This window comes from Pogoniulus pusillus, chromosome 13, assembly GCF_015220805.1.
Source record: "Pogoniulus pusillus isolate bPogPus1 chromosome 13, bPogPus1.pri, whole genome shotgun sequence".
NCBI lineage: Eukaryota > Metazoa > Chordata > Aves > Piciformes > Lybiidae > Pogoniulus > Pogoniulus pusillus.
The window spans coordinates 31,882,715-31,904,799 of record NC_087276.1 but is presented as its reverse complement, the minus strand read 5'-3'; the positions used below and the strand labels follow the sequence as shown (position 1 = coordinate 31,904,799).

The window sequence follows — 22,085 nt, the reverse complement described above, 5'->3', positions numbered from 1 at the left end:
CTGGGAATAAGTAGTTTATCTGCTCCCTTCATGATGGCTTTCTGTGGTGGCAGATCTATCAGGACAGCGTTTCTCTGACCAGACTGTTTATCCTCAGGCAACATTTCTACAGAGGTGCTGCAGCATTGCCAGTGCCAGAAACCCACCACAGAGTGACCTCTTTGGACCTGTCATAAATATGGAAGGATTTCAGCAAAAACTCGGTGTTTGACAAGGAGATGAGAAATGTGTGTGAGGAGGTCTTAATGGCACAGAAACCCACGTGGAACGTTTGGGTTTCCTATGTGAGCCGAGTGCCTGTGTAGGTGTCAGGACTGTTGCCTGGCTGATAGTTTAACCAGCCGAGCCAGTGTGGTGCGGGAAGAGCAGATCTTCATTTCAGCCTTCTCTTGCCCTGCATCTCTGGCTCCATTACTAAGGATCACACTGCTTTGCATTCCAGTTTTTGCTCCCTTTTCTCTCTTTCACTTATTTCTATTTACTTTTCTTCTTTGTTCTTTTTTCTTCTCTCCCTTCCCCTTTATTTTCCTTTTCCTTTCTTCCCTTGCTCCAATGTAAGTGAGTTTAAAACTCTATTTCCACTGCTTTTACAGAATCTCCTGAGCTTGAAACAATCAGCTTTTTTTTGGGATGAGACTTCTGACCTTGTGAGAATTAAACTGGGCAAAATAAATTTATCCTTCCCAAACAAACTAAGGAGACTTACAGACTGCTCTCCAAGTTCTATTTCTTTTGCTGCAGCAGAAAAGTTCTTCCCTTTTAGAGATCCTTTTTCTCTTCAGGCTAACAACTGCTGACTTTTCAAATCTCTACACTGGGTTGTGTCACCATTCAGGTCCTTTCCTGCAAATAGATACTTGGTGCTCATGACTTAGACAACTAGACATCTTAGGAAGGCTTGGGGTGACTGCCTGTCCTCTGGAGAGCAATGCAAAATGTGAGGAGGAGCAGAGGAAAGAGGTGCTGCTAACACCTGGCAGAAGGCTAAGAGAGTGCTGTGGGCGATGCATGCTCTGCACTGCCTGACTGCATCTTTGGAGCAAAAACAATGCAGAGCTCTTACATGGATTGATGTTGCATTTGCTGTAATTCCTAGCACCTCTTTCATCAAATTAATAACTGGAGCTTTCCCTAACATTTTACTTCAGGTTAAAAAATAATCCACCCACCCAGGCCTTACCTCAGTGTTGGTGTGGAGCTGCAGGGGAAGAAAGAACACTCTGCCTTCCAAAGCAAGAGGAGTGACTAGAGGCAGCAGAGGCAGGAGGTACACCTGAGGTAGATGTTTTCTAAGCTCAGTTAGTCCACAGGTACCACGAGTTTAGCAGTCTGAACTGACTGCTCTGCTTTCAAGTACCTAAGGCCACCTTATGGCTTTATGCAACTGTCAGGTCTGCTCTGCAGTTCATATCCAAGTGAGGGGCACTGCAGATGGGAGAGAGGTGGCCAGGGTAGTTTATATGTGAGTGCTCTGCACAAGGCACCTGTGTGCACCACAGTGCTTCATGAAGACAGATGGCAAAGGGGAGGCTCAGATTCTGGATGGTGCTTCAATCACTGTTTATAAATAGCAAAGTTCAGAGGCTGCAGTTCTGCAGCTATGGAGAATGAGTTACAGTAACCCAGATGTGACCATATGGAAACACAAACAGTGGATTGTTACTGAGGCTCGAATTTTTCTTCTGTCAGACCATCACATGCTATGCTGAACTTTGTGAAGGAGAGCACTCAAGGGAGATCTGACACAAGAGAATGTGTTTCTTGAGCACTGACCAAGCCTGGGTCAAAAGTAAAATTTATCAGTGTGCAGACAGGGGAACCAGAGGCTGTAGTGGCTGATAAAGCAGCTGGCTGCCATTATAAATGAGACTTCATATGAAGCTATAAAGCCAATTACCCGTTCTCCCCAAACACAGAGCATGGGCACAGGAGAAACTATTACTCCAGATTGTGCTCTTGCTACAGCAACATAAAAGTGACTAACAACCTGGGGAGGCAGAGTGCTGTTAACACTGCATTTACAGCCGCAGCTGTGGACAGCTGTGCCTAGCCCCCTGGGGCAGGGCCTGTACTCTCCAGTGCTAGGGCTGGGGCCAGGCCCTCTTCGGTGGACTGGCAGCAAACCCCCACTGCTGCCTTTCTCTCCTGGTACAGACATGCTGCAAGGGTTCCCTGATGGAGACCCATCCCTGGAGTTGAGTGAGCTGGAGGAGCCTGAGAGGTACTGGAGGCTTTGCCAAAGCTGCTTTGTTATAAGTCAGCCCTTTTGAGAATGCTGGAGAATTACATTTCAGCCAAGCTTATCTCACGTGTTTTCTCTCTTCTGCCTCCCTCACTTCTTCCCTTCTCCATCCATGCACACGGTCACGGCCATGGCAAAGAGCTGCAAAGGGAAGGGAGAGCGAGTGCCCCTTTCAATGTATGAGCTTCTTGAGAGTCTGAAATCTCTTTTCTGCTCTCAGTCCTGACTGCCCACAGTCCCACAGCAGGGCTGCAGGTCTGTGACTTCAGCATGTGCCTGACTTCTATGCTTTTGGAGAAGCATTAAAACTCCAAGTGATTCTGGCTGCCCTAGATCCATGGCCATGTCTTGATGCTCAGCAGGGAAGCCTTTCATTCATTGCTATGTGTTTATTCCAGGACCCTGTTTCACCTGTCCTGTGGCTCTCTGATAGAGCTGGGAGATCACATAAGTGTCAAATGGAAGAGAGTCAATGACATCTGTCTCTTAATTGAGGTGGGCACTTGGAGTTGGATATACACATAAGACCTTATTAGAATAGAGGCAGCCTGAAGAAGTGGTATCAGCAGACTCATTAGTAACCACAGAAGGAAGGTGTTAATTAAGGAATGTGTGATCCTAGTATCAGACCAGCTTGGGAAGAAAAGGTGAATGCTATGGACATGAGCTGCCAGTGATATCATATATCATAATGATTGTGCACATTGCAGTGGCACTAATGGTAGTGGCGTAGCAGGGTGGGACGCTGGTTAAGTCACATTAGTGTCAAGTCAGGCAGCTAAAGCCCTAAAAACTAAATGAGGAAGTCTAATTGCCTGTACAGAATCAAATAACATGCACTTGATTACCGAATTCCACCATTAACAGCCTGGAAAACCGCTTGTGGCTGACAAGAGAAGGGACAGCAGAGCTGTCCAGTGTAAGGGAGGAACCAGCTGGCTGAGGATCCAGTGCTGGTATAGCAGCCCTGCAGGAGTGCAGGGCTCTGGAGAGCAGCTGCTTCTGCTAAACAGTCATCATAAACCATGTGCAGGTTAAGGACAAGAGCAACTTTCACAGTGGAACCAAGCAGTGAAGCTTGGTATGAGAAAGGTGGAGATGCTGTGTGCCTAAACTACAGAGATTAGATGTGATGTGAGCAGGGACTCTAGTGATCTAAACTGAAAGTACAGGTCTTCATTGATCTGAGCAAGGATGTAGTTCAGTCTGTGCCCATATAGGGCTGTATGTTGAGAAAGCAAATGAAATTTCAGCCTGGAGAAAAAAAGGCTTCAGGAAGACCTTATAGCAGCCTTCAGTACCTGAAGGGGGCAACAAGAAAGCTGGGGAGGGACTTCTTTTGTGGTTTGTTTTTTTGTGACAAGATGAGGGGCAGTGGCTTAAGCTGGAAGAGGATAGAGTTAAACTGGAGATTAGGAAGGAGTTCTTTCCAGTGAGGATGGGGAGACACTGGCACAGGTTGCCCAGGGATGCTGTGGATGTCCCCTCCCTGCAGGTGATCAAAGCCAGGCTGGATGAGGCCTTGAACAACCTGGGCTAGTGAGAGGTGTCCCTGCCCATGGCAGGGGGGCTGGAACTGGATGATCTTTAGGGTCCTTTCCAACTGAAACCATTCTGTGATTTTATGAATTTCAAGAATATAATTTCTAGGTTTGTTCCCTCCCAGTATTTACTTTGAGAGGGGAAGTATGTAGGTGAGAGCAGCCAGACTTTTGCCTTTAAAAGATGATAAAGGAAATCCTACAATAGGCAGAGGTGGAATAATCTTGCCCAAGGAGAGATTTTTCTACTACCTTTTAAATATTTAGAGTTTGAGAAAGTAGCTTCACTGCATGCCTCAAACTACATTGATGGAACAAACTGTTAACTTCTGCCCCTGAGAACTGGGTCTCTGACCTGAGCTGTGTTGATGCACCTCCACAAACCTGCTCTCAGCTCAGCTGCAAACACTAGCCGGTCTGGAATCAGGCTCTGAAGGCCTTTCAGAAAGTGTGGCTGTGATCCTTTTAACCTTCACTAATCTTCCTTGCGAGAGCATATTCTGGGGTGGTTTCCCTTTAATACTGTTCAGTTCCACAGCTTATATACTGTTAGTCTCACTGCCAAATGAAGTACCTCAATCAAGCAAGTGCAAGTCCTAATCAAAGCAGGCATCCCAGGGTAATTCAGTGATTTCCTTCTGGGCAGTGCAAAGCCATTAGCAAGTTCATACCATTTTGCCCTTATTTAATTACACCCCAAGGAGAGGACTGAGCTGGCAGGATAGCTGAAGGCTGAGGTGACCCAGTAAGGACTCCAGGCACGAAGGCTTCTTTTTAATATTTCATGCAAAATCCTCGCAGCAGCCTGCAGCAGAAGGGCTTTGGTTTCACTCAGTGCACACATGCAATGGCTTCTGCTCATTGCCATGGAAATAGCCATTTCCAAGGCTCTCACACACAGCCATCTAAGGGACAGTAGCTGTTTGGGGTCCAGCAGCTCTTCCCAGACTAGATGATTGACCAGATAGACATATGATGCTGAGACCTCTCTTGATTCCCTCAGAGACAGTCAGTGGCAGTATTGTCACAAACAAAGAGCATTTGTGTCTGGGACAGTTAGTGAAACCCACAGCAACAATGAAATGAAGGCCACTGTGCTGTGGAGGTGATGGTTTGGCTCAGACCTACTGCTGGTGGGAGAGCTCTGCTTGTCCAGTCAGAACAGTGCTTGTGTGGTGCCTGCTCAGTGTACACCTGGCGTGTACACTGCAGGGCGGTGGAACTGGCACCTGTCCTCTCTGTGGTAGCCACCTGAAGCATGAGCTAGACATTATTTCTTCTCCACTCTGCATCTCTGCCTAGGACCCGTAGCGGCTTCCCCTCTCCTTTGCAGAAGGAAGTGCTCTCTGGAGAGCTATTCCAAACAGCTGCAGTCTCCCAGCTCTGTGTGGGCCTGTACCCTGTTCTGCAGCTCCTCTCAGCTCGTGCAGAGGTGCCTGGTTTTGCTCAAGCCTTGGGTTTAGGTGAAGGTGGAAGCTGAGCAGGTTCCAGTGGAAAGTTTTGCTAACAGTGTTAACTTAGGTTCTGGCTTATGCAGGCAGACTGCAGCTTTTTTTTTTTTTTTTTCATTTTCTACAGGAATTAGTTTTTGTGCTTAAAAAGGGCCATTGCAGTGATGGGATACACAACAGCATGGCTGAGAGAGGAGGAAGGAATGTAAGGAGGAGGGTGGAAAACGTGTTGAATATTGAAAATGCAGGTTCACACCAGGGCTTGTGCCAGTCAGCTGGAAGTTGTGCTTACCAGTCAATGTTCTCCAGAAATCTGACTGTCTGCAAAGCCAGAAGGCATTTCCTCTAGCAAGGAGTTTCAGTGAAGCCATTGGAGTGCATTCACAGCTAGAGAGCAATTTCAGCTTGCTTTGCTGTGACTATTGACAGAGAAATCCAGCACTGAGTGTGTCTAGCATGGCAAGTCTGAGATGGAGACATTGAATAAGCCAGGTGTGCAGCACCTGAGATGTCAGGGCTTCACAGAGCTCTGCGAAGTGCGAGTGATGAAATCTGGTCTGCAAGTGGCTTCCCAGCATGCTGACCAGTTGTTTGACACAGCTAACCGCAATCCAGAGCTCCTTGCCATGCTGTACAGTACTTGATGGTTTAATAATCCTTGCTGTTCTTAAACTTCCACGTGCTGAAAGCACCCACAAAGACCTGTACCAGGGGTCAAAAAGACAGGACCAGACTGCTCTGGTATTTAGTGGATGCCTTCAAACCCACAGTAAAAGAGTTTTGACCCCTCTCATCCATTTAAAAACCAAGTAAAAACACAATTTAATGTGTGAAGGTCACTTTTAAATAGCAATGTGCTAGGATTTGGGAGGCTTTTTGGCTTGTGAAATAATTTTAGCATTGCCTTTCCTACTGTTAGATCTGTAATTACTTTAAAGTAAAAAATCAAAATATTTCAATCACACAAAGCTGTGAAATGAGGAACTTTGCAGCATGCAGTGTATTACACAGGACATTTGGACCAGAAACTCACAGGGCAAGTTACCAGTTTCAAAGCCAGAGACCTCTCCTTGCCTAGGAACTGAAATGTGGAGTGTCTAAGTTCAGTTGCTTGTTTTGACCAAGTGCTCCTCTTCAATGAACACAGCATTTTTAAAAGAAAGGCTACTCTTGTTGTTTGTGCCATGTGAAAACACAGCCTTGAGAACAGCTCACCTTTCTTTACAGCTCTTGCCAGCTTTGTAGGCATGGGCACAGCCTTGCCCTCTGTCATGGGCTGGGAAACTATAGGGTTGAAAATCCTCTAGGGACTAGAGGAGTCTAGGAGTGGACACAGGAGAGTGTGAAATCGTTATTCATTGCCATCATTCTGTTATCTTTTTATAGCCTGGCAGCAAGGCCAGCTCGTGTTCCTTTCCTTTCCCTCCTGCCTGCTGTCTGGTGGGAGCTACTTATCAGGGTAAACATGTAAGGAGTGGGCCTGTCTGGGGCTTGCAGGGGCTCTGCTTGGGCCAATGGGTGGCAGAGGCACTGGGGAGGAGGACTGGAGGGCTCCAGTTCAATTCCATTGGCCCTTTAAAAACAATGACACCCTGACGGAACTCACCAGCAAAATGCTGCTGGGTTTCACCATGTGGCTCCGTTACCCTGTGCTCTGAGACACGCAGCTGATACTCTTTAGGGCCGTTATTGGACACTGGAATGGGCTGCCCGGGGAGGTGGTGGAGTCGCCGTCCCTGGGGCTGTTCAAGGCAAGGTTGGACGTGGCACTTGGTGCCATGGTCTGGCCTTGAGCTCTGTGGTAAAGGGTTGGACTTGATGATCTGTGAGTTCTCTTCCAACCCTGATGATACTGTGATATTGTGATACTGTTATTGCCAAGTCCTTTGCGCCGTTGCACCTTAATGGGCACTGCTATGAAGGACTCTGTGTCCGGCAGCCACCGCTGGATGTGTGCTGATTGGAGTGCACAGACAAGGTAGCCACTAAGAGCGACAGCGCAGTCTGCAGGAATGGGAAGTGCCGGACGGGGAGGGGGCAGTAGCAAACAGAACTCTACTCGTGGTCTTTAAAAATGCAGAGGTATTTTGGGCTGTTTCTGTTTCTATTGTAGATAGAAGCTTGGGTGACTAAGGGCTTTAAAGTGTAATTAACATTTTCTCCTGATAAGCTTCATACTGGTTTTCCCCTCTTATTTTCTCCTGCCTTTTTTCTCATCTCGCTTTCTATCTTCTGTCCCTGCAGAGAAAAATAACTGGTAGCTGCTAAATTAACACCCACAGATGGGCAATTTTTCATAGAAATTAATCATCTCCTGGTCTAATTAATGATCCCTAAACTTCCTCTGGTCTCTTCAGCAACCTTTTGGCAAAGAAGGACTTTAAAATGTCTGGAAGTTTTAGCTTTACAAGGGGAGGTTGAAGTGAAACTGGAACTATTCAGGATGTGGCTAAGGAAGGAGGAGGATTAATAACAAATGTGACTTGGAATGCCTTTTTGATAAGGGATTCAATCCTACAGCAGCCTCTGTGGAGGGTTTTCTTTGCTGGACTGACTCACACCTCACTAAGCAGAGTTTTTCTTCTGATTTCAGTGGCCTTTGGGTCTGGTTGTGCCTTGAAACTGCTTGCAATGGAAGAAACCAATGCACTTCAGCATCACTGTTAGCCACACCGAGCTGGTGAATGTGCAGAGCAGCAGCTGTCACCTTCAGGACCATGTATCTCCACTATAAAAGGGGTGAGTCTGGCCAATGGCTTTAGAGAGGAAGAGCATAATGAGTTGCAGTATCTGCAGACAGGATGTGAACCAAATAGGAATGAGAAACTCTTGGATTTTTGAGGCTGTATGCATACCATTCCTGCTGATTACTGCCCAGCACTGTGGCACCTCAAGCTTCTTCCCTGCACTAGGGTTTTTGTGGTGCTGTAGCTGATGTGTGGGTGACCAATGCATTGGATAAGAGCCTGTCTTTCCTTTGCTCTCAATGATTCATCTTCTGATGCTGACTCAAAGTCAGGTCACACAATGGCACATCAGAACTCCTGAATGGACTGGGAAGAAGAGTGTAGGAACTGGAATGATAGTTAGAGGTAAACCTTGTCTTGCTTAGCAGGGCAACAGCTCTTGGATCCACTGATGGAAATGGTAGCAGATAGCTTGACAGAGATTAAGGTAGAAAATGTTTGGTTGAGAAGTGAGACTGGAAAAAGAACATGAATGGAACAAGAGAGAGCAAACAAATCTACAGGCAGACGTGTCAGAGCAGAGGTGAAGCACTTGTGTGCATCTTCTCTTTTGACTGTTCACCCTGACAAGTGTTTGCTGTAGTTATAAAACAGCATTGAAAGCACAAGTGAGACTCAGATGCACAACTCTCCTTCATTTTCATTTACTGAAAAGTTTGAAGCTGCTGTGGTGTTGAGAGGTTCCCCCACTGTCTGACCAGAAATAAACCTCATTAGTTTATCCCAAGCCTGCTGAAAGCAAGAGAGAGAGTCTCACCCATTAATTTCAAAGTGTCTTCTACTGAGTGCTAATAAAATATCAGTCTGCTGTGGCAAATGACTCAAAATGAAGCTGTCAGTCAGTATTCATAGCATCAGACCATATTTCAAGAGCTGGGAGACTCATCACCCAGAAGGTCTGAGAGCACAGTTGGCTGAATCAGTCTCTGCTACATAATTATGGTAAACCTGTCGATCAATATCGTGTGCATTTTTAATACCCACATATTGAGGCTGCTGATCTCTCTGTCTTAATGCTGATAATAGTTTTGCTTCTCTCTGCAATCAAGTAGCTTAAGCCTGAGGTCTCCTCATGTTCCCACAGTTAATTACTCCTCCAGCTGTGGAAGGCAAATAGGGAGTTCTATTACTTTATTTTTTAACTTACTTTGAAAGAGAAGAAAAAGGTCAACATTAGGAGATGGGCTGGTGGAGTGCAGACCCATGTAGACTCTATTCATGTAGTCCCCAGTAATAAACCTTCATAAATCCTTTAAAATATTGAAGTCTAATGAGCAGCATCTCACCAACAAGAGCTCATTATTCACCTAATAAAAATGCATTTAGCAGTATAATCCTCTGTGTTCAGCCTTCCCCAGAACCTGCCTGCAGCTCTCCTCTTTCCCCTCACCTGCTCCCCAACCAGGTTGTGCTATTACTTAGCACTGTTTCAACACCATCACAGCTGGTCCAGCCCCATTATTGTGGCAGGATGCACAGCAGAGCTGCTCCTGAGGATGCAGTTGCTGTGAAGAGCTCTAGGTCTGCCTGCCTGCCTGCCATGCACCTCACAGTGGTGTGAGAGTACTTCCAAGGCTCCACAAATCATTGTCACCAGACCTTAATTTGAAGACTGATATATTTCAGTTCCTAAGACCATGTTGAATTCTGTTGTGTGCAAGTCAATCTTCAAAGCTTGACCTACAGCCAAAGACTTCAGGGAGTGTTTAAGCAGCTTCCATTGTCTGTCCCATATTTAGAAAACGATTTAATAGAAATCAGGAAACCTCTCATATATTCTGATTTATCAAGTCACTCACTGACAACTAACAGACTGCAGATTGCATCTCCAGCTTGCCCTTCACTACTGCAGTGCAATCCATACACCTCAGTGTGAACTGTATTTTACAGAGGATTGTAGCTGAAATTCAGATTTAACCTTCAACACATTTAATGAGAACTTAATTATTGCCAGGACTAATTTCTGTGAAGCGCAGTGCAGGCAGCCTCCTACGTCAGTTCAACCCCAGCAGTTTCGTATGGGTGCAGAGGCTCTGTGGAGGATCGGAGCTGTGCTTGGTACAACGAACTGCAAACAATGTCAGAGCCTGCAAACACACAGCTTTCATTACAGACCACCAGCCCAGAATTACTGCTCTGGTATGAGCTATAGAACATTCTTGAACTGCACAAGAACTGCCCCTCATGAGAATGCCCATCTTAAGTCTCCTAGTGAGAGCAAATCCTGATAATCCTACATGTCACGATATAGCCACAGCCTCAGCATCCTTCCTGTCTGCCACTTGGTTCTTTCTATTCACATCCTAATTTGTAGCAAATCTGTTTGGAAGTTGCTGTGGCTCACAGTGTTTCTATCAAGGCCAAAGTGGCAAAAGGACTTACTGTCTTCTAACGAATTGACGTGATCAAAACCAATGCTTATGCTGTGTTTGAAATGGAAAATTAGTATGTATTCACTTTCCCTGTTATCAGACTGTGTGTAACTGCTTCTCCCAGTAAAAGCAGTGACTGCAGTCACAGCCATCAGCTGAGCTGCATGTAGCCATAGAGAGCAAAGGAGCATACTTAGTGATTTCACAACAGACATACGACAAGAAACCTGCTTTTCCTGTTTGGCTTTGCCCTGGCTTTAATGTTGAACGTATTGAGCACAGTTACAGCAAACCTTTAGAAAATGTCTAGGTTGGATAGAAGCTGTTTCCCCATTTTCCAAAGTGACTGAGCCCTCTAGGACAGTATCTCAGCTGCTTTCAGTAGGCTTGGACTCTTACGTTTCTTTTCAAACAGGGACTGGTCCAAAGCTGCCAGAGTTTAGCAGTTTTACAGTTTCTTTTCTGGGAGGAATAGTAACTTTTAATGTACAGCCTAAATTGTTTGAGAAGATTGAAAATTAATTTATTCCCCTGCCCCCAACTGGAACACAGACTTCAGAAATGGATTTGGAAAGGGCACTATGAACTACTACAGCTTTATTTTTGTAAAATGAGATGAGTCTTTTAAAGTTAGTTTAGTACACAGATTCAGCTGTGTGAAGTAGCACGTTGCCTGCTATAGGTGTAGGTTTATGTTTGTGTAGTTGCTGATCTTGAATTAAGCACACTGGTTCAGTTCAACGAGAGATCATTACCATATAGCTTCAGGTGATTTGTAAATACAGGACAAGATTGAAAGCTTTGGACAGAAGCACAACACGTTTTGAGAGAAATAGATGGCAGAGAAGTTCCCTGGCAGGGAACTTGAACAACCACTACAACAGGCAAGAGCTGCAAAGTTTCCCCATCACAGTAGAAAGAAAATACCAGTGTCTGCATAGTAAGGCCACAGCTGAATTCCATGTCTGTGGCATACTGTCCATCTTAGAAAGGCTGCCTTGGGCAGCAGAATTTTATGGAAGTGCCAGACAAATGCCTCCAACTTTCCTCCTATCTGAACCCATCCACTGTTTGTTGTTATTTAATTCTGCAGAACAGTGGTGCAGCAGTTTGATGTACACGCAAGCTGTCAGCAGCACCCACTACTTCTTTTTCCCCAAGTATCTGCTGTAGCAGTAGCTCAGTAAAGGCTAAAACTCTGCTAAAGCAGCAGGCAGCCTCACAGTGTTAGTGGTTACTTCTGCATTTTTGTGTTGTTTCTTCGGAGGGGAGTCAGAGAAGCCGAGAACTCCCAGCACACTGTGACACAATGAGGTTACTGCAAAGTGCATCAGAGTAGTGCACAATTGAAGAGCACAAAGGATCCTGAAAGGACCCCTTTGAAACCACACACACACACTCAGAAGCTGGTTTGACCATCGAAAGCTGACAGTCAGTATCAACCTGGCATCTTATTAAACCATTTTTTCTGCCTCGTGGAGCGTGCAGGTAAGCAGCACACAGGTCTGTGGAAAGGTTCAGAGGCAGCCTTTATCTAGAAATGTTTTTTTCCCTACTTTCTCTTAGAAAAATCTCCTTTCGCACGAACAGCACTGATAGTACTGCAGACAGCGGCACCTGTGTTTCCGCCGTGGAGTAACAGATGTCTCTGGGCTTGTCTTCAGCACGCAGTGCAGCCAGCACGGAGTAGTTTTGTTGACCTGTCGGTTTTTTCCTAGCTTTACCTGTTATGGACAGTGTTGATTATGGGTTTGCAGCTATAAGTGACCCCTAATAAAGTGTAGGCACGATCCTCTCGGAAAACTGACACCGTGCAGTATTTTAACAGCAGAAATAGGTTCTGCTGGACTTCTGCTACTTAGGTATACAGAGAGAAACTGGATGTGACTTTCCCTTTTGAAGGAAGACTGCTGAGAAAGCATTTACAGCCACTTTGGTGTCTGAAGCATTTCTGGTTTCCTTAATTTCAGATCACATTTTGCACTATACTGATCATTTGGTATGAAGGTTACAGTTTCAGGTGTTCAAATCACTCTTGGTTTCTGCACAGTGCAAAAGAAGCTGAAATATAAATGCAGCCAACGTCACCAGCCTAGCACACAAATCAGGTATTCAGTGTATTAGTAGTCCACCTAGTCCACACCAATGGGAACATGCCCATCCAGAATTTCTAGGAACCCAGGAGCAATTAAAAAATCCACAGCAATGCACTGTGCTGCTTCGCCCAGACACCCAGCAATTGAACAAGGGGACACAGTCTCAAGTTGTGCCGGGGAGAGTATAGGCTGGATGTTAGGAGGAAGTTCTTCACAGAGAGAGTGATTGGCATTGGAATGGGCTGCCCAGGGAGGTTGTGGAGGCACCGTCCCTGGAGGTGTTCAAGAAAAGCCTGGATGAGGCACTTAGTGCCATGGTCTGGTTGACTGGCTAGGGCTGGGTGCTAGGTTGGACTGGCTGAGCTTGGAGGTCTCTTCCAACCTGACTGATTCTATGATTCTCTCAGCTTGGCTCCTGTGGTTGTTGAGAGGGCAGGCAGTGGCTCACTCACAGCTGCACCTCGGTTCCGGGTGAGGAGCAGGGCTGGGCACACACCCCTTAGAATCATAGAATCATAGAATCAACCAGGTTGGAAGAGACCTCCAAGATCATCCAGTCCAACCTATCACCCAGCCCTGTCCAGTCAACCAGACCATGGCACTAAGTGCCTCATCCAGGCTTTTCTTGAAGACCCCCAGGGACGGTGCCTCCACCACCTCCCTGGGCAGCCCATTCCAATGCCAATCACTCTCTCTGTGAAGAACTTCTTCCTAATATCCAGCCTATACCTACCCTGGCACAGCTTGAGACTGTGTCCCCTTGTTCTATTGCTGGTTGCCTGGGAGAAGAGGCCACCCCCCCACCTGGCTACAACCTCCCTTCAGGTAGTTGTAGACAGTAATAAGATCACCCCTGAGCCTCCTCTTCTCCAGGCTAAACAGGCCCAGCTCCCTCAACCTCTCCTCATAGGATTTGTGCTCCAGGCCCCTCACCAGCTTGTTGCCCTTCTCTGGACATGTTCCAGCACCTCAACATCTTTCTTGAATTGAGGGGCCCAGAACTGGACACAGCACTCAAGGTGTGGTCTGACCAGTGCTGAGTACAGGGGAAGAATAACCTCCCTTGTCCTACTGGCCACACTGTTCCTGATGCAGGCCAGGATGCCATTGGCTCTCTTGGCCACCTGGGCACACTACTGCCTCGTCTTCAGCCTACTATCCACCAGTACCCCCAGGTCCTTCTCTGCCTGACTGCTCTCCAGCCACTCAGTCCCCAGCCTATAGCTCTGCTTGGGGTTGTTGTGGCCAAAGTGCAGAACCCTGCACTTGGCCTTGTTAAATCTCATCCCATTGGCCTCTGCCCACCCATCCAGCCTGTCCAGGTCCCTCTGCAGGGCTCTCCTACCTTCCAACAGATCAACACCTGCTCCTAGCTTGGTGTCATCTGCAAACTTACTGATGCTGGACTCAATGCCCTTGTCCAGATCATCAGTAAAGATATTGAATAGGACTGGGCCCAGCACTGATCCTTGGGGAACACCACTAGTGCCAGCTGCCAACTGGATGTGGCACCATTCACCACCACTCTCTGGGCTCTGCCATCCAGCCAGTTCTTGACCCAGCACAGAGTGAATCTGTCCAAACCATGAGCTGCCAGCTTGGCTAGGAGCTTCTTGTGGCAGACAGTGTCAAAGGCTTTGCTGCAGTGCAGGCAGACTCCATCCACAGCCTGCCCCACATTCACCAGGCAGGTAACCTGATCATAAAAGGAGCTCAGGTTGGTGAGACAGGACCTGCCCTTCCCAAACCCATGCTGGCTGGGCCTGATCCCTTGGCTATCCTGTAGGTGCTTTGTGATGGCACCCAAGATGACCTGTTCCATCACCTTGCCTGGCACTGAGGTCAGGCTCACAGGTCTGTAGTTTTCTGGCTCCTCCTTACGACCCTTCTTGTGAATGGGTATCACCTTGGCCAGCTTCCTTCAGCCGTGCCGCTTGCTTTTACCCCCTGGGGCCTTTCCCCTGTCAGGGCTCCGGTGCTGTTTGACTCTTTCAGTCTAGAGAACCTTGCACTCAGAAGGCTGGCAGAGAGTGACCCTCCGAGCTGTCTCAAAAGGCGCGGGCTCCTGTCACCGCGCTCCCGCAGTGTGCGCTCAGCTGAGCGCTCTGCGCTGGGAGAGTCGGGCACAGACGGCTGTGTGCGCTGCTAGAGCTTTGTGTCCGCACTGGCCCCTGGGGGCTGAAGTGCAGCTCTTCAAATGTGACATCATCCAGGTGGTGCAGGAGCCACGCTCAAATAACGTTCAGCCGTTAGTGGTCACTAACTGTCGCCGTGTTCCCTGCTGCTGGTCACACGCGGCTGGTTTGTTTTCATGAATTCTGATCGATTTTTAAATGCTAAACAGGCAATCTCTCTGCCCAGCTGGAAACGCATCAAGTTAGGTGCAGAAGTCCCCAAAGCAAGAAGAATTACTAGGGAAAAATTACAGAAGTGTAAATCAAGAAAGTAATATTGAGTTTCAGAAGACAGCACACAATACTCTGACACTTTATTCCACTGCTGCCTGAGGTTTATATACACTGCTGTCACATTCTTCCTCTTCTCCACCACTAGTAATTTTCTTCCAATCTAATTTTTATTTCCCCAAGGGTTTGCTAAGGTTAAAAGTGCCAGCAGCCCAATGACTATTCACTTGCCAAAGGACAATAAATTACATTAACCGTTGTTGGTAGCCAAGTGTAATCAGAAGCAGTTATATGTGAATAGGTGCGACCCCCTGCTGGCATGGTGTATGATTATTAGCAGCTCATTGCAGGCTGGGGGCTGAAAATCCAGGAGATGCTTGCTTCCAGCTCTTCCTGCCAGAGGAACACCCAAACTGCTGCTTCTGCGGCTCCTTGTGGTTGGTAGCTTTCTGTGCACCAGAGCTCTGACTGTTCAGGGTCAACCCCACTGGCGTATTTTAGTGGCTTCCTTTATTGTAGTTATCTTCTTGTAACCACTCTAGTGTAGTGATTTCCAGTAGATGGTACTAATGTCAGTAGGTTTAGTGTGGGCTGCACAGGTGTCCTGCTGGTCAGCCAAGGAGTGCCACTTGAGTGGCATTTAGTAACCATGTCTGCGTGCTGAGGCCAAACCTCTGGGTCACTCTTTCTCACATCTCATTTTGGGGACGCTGTAATAACAATTACCCCCCTGGTATTACTTTTGTGTGTCATGTCCTTTTCTCACAAGATCCATTGGACTTCAAGTGTGGCATAAACTATTCTTTCTCTCTTGGAAGTCTAAGGTAGCAGTTGGAATTGCACCATGATAAACCTAACACTGTCAGTGTCCTGCTTCCTGCTGCCTCTTCAGTGCCTGTAGCACAGTCCCAAAGAGTAAGACACGTCCACACAGTGTGCTTAGGACAGTTTGAGACCTTGGCTTTGGTGCCAAAATCAGTAGTAACTTTTGGGGAAAGAAAATGAACCAAGCTCAGGGGTTTCTGTTGCCTCAAACGAGGAGGCTTTGCAGTTTTCAAGCCCTGTTTTCAGATGTGTTTGTTCATCTTGAACCTTTGTCTTAACTTCCAAAGCACGGGACGGGACTTAGCCATTGGTTCTGATGCAGACAGTATGAAAGCTGCCTTCAGGAGGACACTGCTGATTGATGCTTTGGTATGAATCAGAGAAACATAATCCTGGAGATAAAGCATGTTAATAATATTTGTATTGGGGTGCTTCTTTGCATCATTTGTACGCACAGGATTTGTACTGACCCTCAGCTAGTATTCAGCCTGCTTGCCTGCAGTTACTGTGTGCTCAAAGCTGGGAACTCCACAGCTTTTACCCTGCTGATCTTTACACTTAGGATCTGCATTTTATAATGTGTGTAGTGTACTCCAATCCCAATTTTTATTGCTTTAACTTAAGGATCTGCCTCCACTGGTACTCTGTAAGCGCTATATTTAAGCAGTTACTGAGGAAGGGTTGGGTTATTATTATGTGGAATTCTGCAATTGCTCTCCTGGATAGACACAGATAAAATAGTGAAGAGCTTAGGCCACAGGCCAATATTTTTTTCTTTAACCCAAGTGGTATTAAGCCAACAGGTAATGAGGATGCCAGGAGTGGGTATTTGCAGTTTAGACCACTCAATCAGTCCAAGCTGCTTGTGTAAAGAGTGTTTAACATGAACAGTTAAACACCACTGCCATTCCTGAGTCACTATTTGCACGTAGAGATCAATTTTGGAGCACTGTGGAGGTATGTGGCCAGGCACATTGAGGGTCTCACTTGTGGCCTGTTGTTATTGTTGCTTAAATGGCATGGCCACAGGATACTCCCTGGGGTGCCCAGCATAATGGAGCTGGGCATGCTGAATATTAGGGCCAAGAAGCAGCTTTCTTACTGGGGATTTGTATGCTGCACAGGGTTTCTGTTGGCTTTCACTATAATAAAATCCTCATTCAGGGAACTCTGTGACCTTTTTTTGAAAAATTCTGGGTTTGTTTGTTTGCTTTTTACATTTCCGAACAGTCTACTTAGGAGCCTTGATGGGAAACAGGATGTAATGAGATATCACACATACCCTGGGGCACAGAGAAGTGAAGCATGAGGCTTAACTGCAGTTATGGCAGTGGGAACCTCTACCTGAGCAACCATAACCAAGTTCAGGAGTTGCATTTACTGTTCTCAACAAATTATGCTGTGCTAAACCCTGAAGACTCTTAGTAGAAATCCTTTTCTAGGCTAGGTGGTACATATGGCTTTTCAGCACAGCTGAGTACTTGCCCAGTGGTTTCAGTGCAACAGTATTCAGCATTCTGCTTACAAACATTTCTCTGCACTTCTGGCAAATGTGTTAGCCAGCAGAGTGAGTGCAGCCCAGACAGCATCCCTGTGCTGGGCTGCAGCAAGAGCAGTGTGGGCAGCAGGGCAAGGGAGGAGATTCTGCCCCTTGGCTCTGCTCTCCTCACACCCCACCTGCAGTCCTGGGGGCAGTTCTGGAGCCCCCAGCACAAGCAGGACATGGAAGTGTTGGAGGCAGTGCAGAGGAGCCCACCAAGATGCTCAAAGGGCTGCAGGACAGGCTGAGAGAGTTGGGGCTCTGCAGCCTGAAGAAAAGGAGGCTTTGAGGACACCTTGGAGTGGCCTTCCAGTATCTGAAGGGGGCTACAGGAAGGCTGGGGAGGGTAATGACAGGGTGAGGAGGAATGGGTTTAAAGTGGCAGAGGGGAGATTCAAATGAGAGGTTAGGAAAGAGTTCTTTGCAGTGAGGGTGGTGAGACACTGGCACAGGTTGCCCAGGGAGGTTGTGGATCCCAGAATCACCCAATGTGATCAGTGATTCAGTGCTCCATAACTTCCCTGGAGGTGTTCAGGACCAGGTTGGATGAGGCCTTGAGTGACCTGTTGTAGTGGGAGGTGTCCCTGCCTATGGCAGGGGGTTGGAACTGGCTGAGCTTTGAGGTCCCTTCCAACCTAAACCATGCTATGGTTCTATGATATTCCTAAACTCAAAGAATCAGCATCTAGGCCTCACCCCTTTCCCAGATTAAACAGATTTATAGAGAGCATGCATTTCTTTCCAGATGGCCAGCTCTGCTGTTGTGCAGTGCAAAATCTTTTCTGTGCTTTCACATTATAATTTTCTTGTAGCTTACAGCTGCAATTCCAGGAGCACTGACAGGGTTCAGACATGATATTCCAAGTGTAAGTTTGCTGATTCCATTATGAGATATACTTTAAAAGTGTGTTCAAATATGCAAATACACATCTGATATAAATTTTTATCTGATTCACAAATTGCTAGGCTGTATTTTTGATCAGGCAGATGTATTTGCGTTGCCACTGAGTCATTTTAATGATTGGTGTATTCAGCTTCAAGGATATTAAACTATGAGAAAATTGCACCTATGAGAGGGATCAAAAAATACCAAATAGTTAGAAAAATAACTAATTACAATCCTACCAGCTTTGAATTTGAGCTATTGCAGGACACCCCCAACATCAATAAAAATACTCCATTTAAAACAGAAACTGCAGCTACAAAATATTCATTATTCTGTCATTAAAAGAGTTAAAATGTGTCTCTCTGATGAAAGCTTTTGAATTGTTTTGTTCATTTGAAGAGGAGGAGATGGTTTACTGGCAGCCCTGTGGGCAAATCCATACAGAAATTGTTTAAACATCATATCAGTACAGTTTAATTATGACTAAGCATGCCCCAAATAAATAAATGAGACAGAGAAATCGCAGCACAAGTGTATCTTTGTGTTCTGAACTGACACTCCATGGTATTTAACACAGAAACATGTGGAGGTTGGTTGAAAGGAGTGTTGTGGGCAGCTCAGGCATTGCAAGATAGACTTTCCAGTGTTCCACTTTCAACTTCATTCTTTTTTCCCGGGCATCTGAGAGATTTCAGTGCCACCAGCCCAGGCACTCCCTCTCCTTGCACAGCTGCATGAGAAAATAGAACTGGGTCGTTTCTTACCTAGCTCCGTAAGCATGTGCCTGAGCATCGACCTTTCCCGCTGTGCTTGCGCTCATGGTTGAAGATCATACATCAGTGATTCACTTGCTTTATTTCTCTTATCCTGCAGATTGTTAAGCTCTTCCCAAAGGCCACTGGGCATCCAGTTCTTGCTTCCGTTGGTAGAAGTTTCCTGTCACAGGGAGCATGCATGTGGCAGCAGGTTCTTGAGCTGCGAGTGTAGGTTAGATTTAAAGAGGGTTTTAACAGGTTTGGTGCTGGGCATGTAGCCTGACGATAAAAACTTTTCTCTACAGCTAGTAGGTGAACCTACTTTGGTGGCTTCAGGTTGTTCCAGTCTGGCCAGCAATTCAGTGACTACAGGGAAGTAATCACAGAAATGACTGATTATCTCTCCACAGCGTGTTGGTGTTCCTGCAGTGTGGCAGCCTCCCTGTGCACAGCATTTGCACTCCAAGGCTTGCAGCGGAATGGAGGTGTTATGTCTCTCGTCCCCAGTTTGTAAGGGGCACTGACTGAGTATCAGTCCCTAGCAACTCAACTCATGTGAGGCTAGCTCTTGTAAGCCTTTAGATTTTTAGGTTCACAAGGATACCTGCAGCATCATAGCACAGTCAGCACCAATATAAGCCCATCTTTCAGTGGCATTAGGACTGGCTACTGGGAGTAAAGAACATTTCCATTAAGACATGCCGGCCTGCACAGTGACACTCGCACGGCTCTGTGTGTACACAACAGGCATTGATTTCACATAAAGCCTTCCTCAGCTCAACCTGTCCTGAGGTGACAATTGAAACACAATGAATATGGCTCTACAGCAGACTCTAAATGTTCTGTGCTTCTATAAAATAGCTGTCTTTTCTTCCTTGGCTATGTTTTACCAAGTAACTGTCCTATGAAATTCACTGTGAGGTGCTGCTGTAATTTTTGCCCATAAAATGCACATCTCAGTTATATGGAAGTTAGGGCTAAACAGTTTCTGGGAAAAAGCCCAAACAAAGGAAAAGCCAAAATCACCACCAACCCCCCCCCTCCACTAATTAGCAGTAAATCTACCTCTTCCAGGCCTTTCCAGTTCACCACAGCTGAATCTGGATGCAGCTGAGTTACTGCATCCTGGGAGCTAAATGGTCCTGGGAAGAATTCTGGCAGAGAATTTTCCTTAGATTCACGTCTTTCAAAGCATCTTTGGTTTCCCTCAGGACATCTCAGTAACAAAGATTTGCAGTTTTTGCTTTTGCCTGAACATGCTGTGGTTGTGCAAGACACACAGAGAGAATGGCAACAGCATACTTTGAAATAGAAGCACAAGTTTGGTTGATGAGCAGCTGAGGGCTGTCTCATTAGGGAGTGCCAAACCGGTTGGCCCAGCCTCCTGCAGGCACCCAAGTCTGTAATAAATGTCTTCCAGAAATACAGCAGCTCTGCTGAGCAAGCTGAAAAACCTAATTTGAGTTGTCATGCCCTTGGCATCTGCAGTTTTGCTTACTGAGACCATTCCAGTGTTGTCTGCTCAAGGTGGCTGTAGTTTTGGTTGTCATTTTTGTTGTGTAGCTTTCTGTATTGCTTCCCTCTCTTGCACTGGACAGCAGTCAGTACCACCTAGCCAGAGGAACTGGGTTTGTGCTTCCCTTGCTAGTAACAGAGATCTGAGATGTCTCTTGTGAATCCCTGGTGCGTTTGTTGCCCAGTTAAAAGCTGCACTGTGACTCTGCAGAGGTGAAGACCATTGCTGGGCTGTTGGAATCTAGGGCCACTCGGGATGAGTGGCTGAGGAGCTACAGCTCCTTCTGCAAGCCGAGGGAGAGTAGGCTCTGCATGTAGGAAAGCAGCAGGGTGGACCTATAAGCTAGGATGTGGCTTGGGGGCCAGTAAGCCAAACATGGTCTTGGGGTCCTGTGGAGTCGGGCCGGGAGAGGCAAGGGGAGCAGGCAAGGAGCTGTTTGCAGAGTTGGAGGAGGCTGTGGAGCAGTACCTGTGGTGGGGGATGTGAGTGGCAGGGCTGATTCCCAGAGAGAAGGCTGAAGATGTGAATGCATTGAAGCCATCATTTTACCTGTGATATAGAATGGTGTTGGCTCAGCTGTGCGTAAGCAGAGCTGGGTTTTACAGTGAGTTGCTGTGCTTGTGTCCACTTGCTTGTGTCCAGCACTGTTCCTTGGGCAGGAGCAGCGTGGGAAGCCAGAGCGCTCTTTGCTGTGCTGTGAGATTCCCTGTCAGGAGCTGACCTCTGTCGGTCTTGTGTTAGCCTGCGTCCGTCAGTGATGAGAGGCACAAAGCGGCAACACCTGAGCTTGGTTCTCCCCTGGCAGCTGTGAGTCCTGCATCTCACTGTGGTGAGGCACAGATCCTTGGGGATTTCTGTGTTGAAGCTGCAGAGCAGTCAGCGAGCTCTGCCTCTTCCTGCTAAGTGGTGCCACGGCTCCAAGAGAGTGGTTCAGTGCTGCAGCTTTGGAGGTTGCAAAGTGTGTGGGAGGGCTCCAGCTCCAAGCACCGACCAGCAGCAGACAGGTGAGCACTCAGCCGCTGGCAGGGACAGTGTGGCCAGGAGCCGAGGCTGTAGTACCTGAATAAGCTTAAACCACAAAAACGTTTGCAAAGAACAAGCTGTGGCTCAGCTGCTTGCTTTGTTCTTGTCATGTTAAAAGTGAGTTTAGGTTTAGTTACTGGTAGCACGTCAGGGGGTATTTTCTCTTACGTGGAGCTTTAGCAACTTGTTCTGGAAAATCATGCTACATTCCTGTGCTTTTTGTTTCTTCCTGCCCAAAGTCAGATGCCTCTGGCAGTTTGGAGAACACGCAGGTGTAGTTTGCTTTGCACACATCCCTGCTGTGTGCAGGGCTTGTTTACTGCTCAGCTGAACAAATTGCCCAGTGTTGTCCTGGGTGGCTCAAGCTGTTTAGCAAGGAATCAGAAATGATGTTGCTAGGGACTTCTGCGTTTCGTTACATATGGCCTTGAACAAATAGATTGTGAAGGATCAGTGCCCACCATTCTACAGAAGCTGGGAGGAAAATCCCTCTGGAGTTGTTTCTGCACAGGCCTGTGTTGTGTTCCTACTCATCAAGATGAAGGACTTTGCCTAGTTCTTTATTTGCTAATAATTAGTCCCCATAACAGAAGAGGTCTACAGACTTTTCTGCTCATATCTGACTTGGTTGAACTGTTTACTTAGGGGTGTTTTTATCTTTCCATTACTGTTCCCTTTTTTTTAAG

The 22,085-nt window shown here is 46.8% G+C and overlaps 1 long non-coding RNA gene across 7 annotated transcripts in view; it reads left to right on the top strand.

The window, feature by feature from the left end:
• Positions 1–22,085, top strand: part of LOC135180972 (uncharacterized) — a 227,069-nt gene that overhangs the window by 77,261 nt on the left and 127,723 nt on the right. For all 7 annotated transcript variants that reach the window (XR_010304626.1, XR_010304628.1, XR_010304630.1 and 4 more), the window contains exon 2: positions 7,828–7,973. This is a non-coding gene — a long non-coding RNA (uncharacterized LOC135180972). The remainder of the gene's footprint in view (positions 1–7,827; positions 7,974–22,085) is intronic.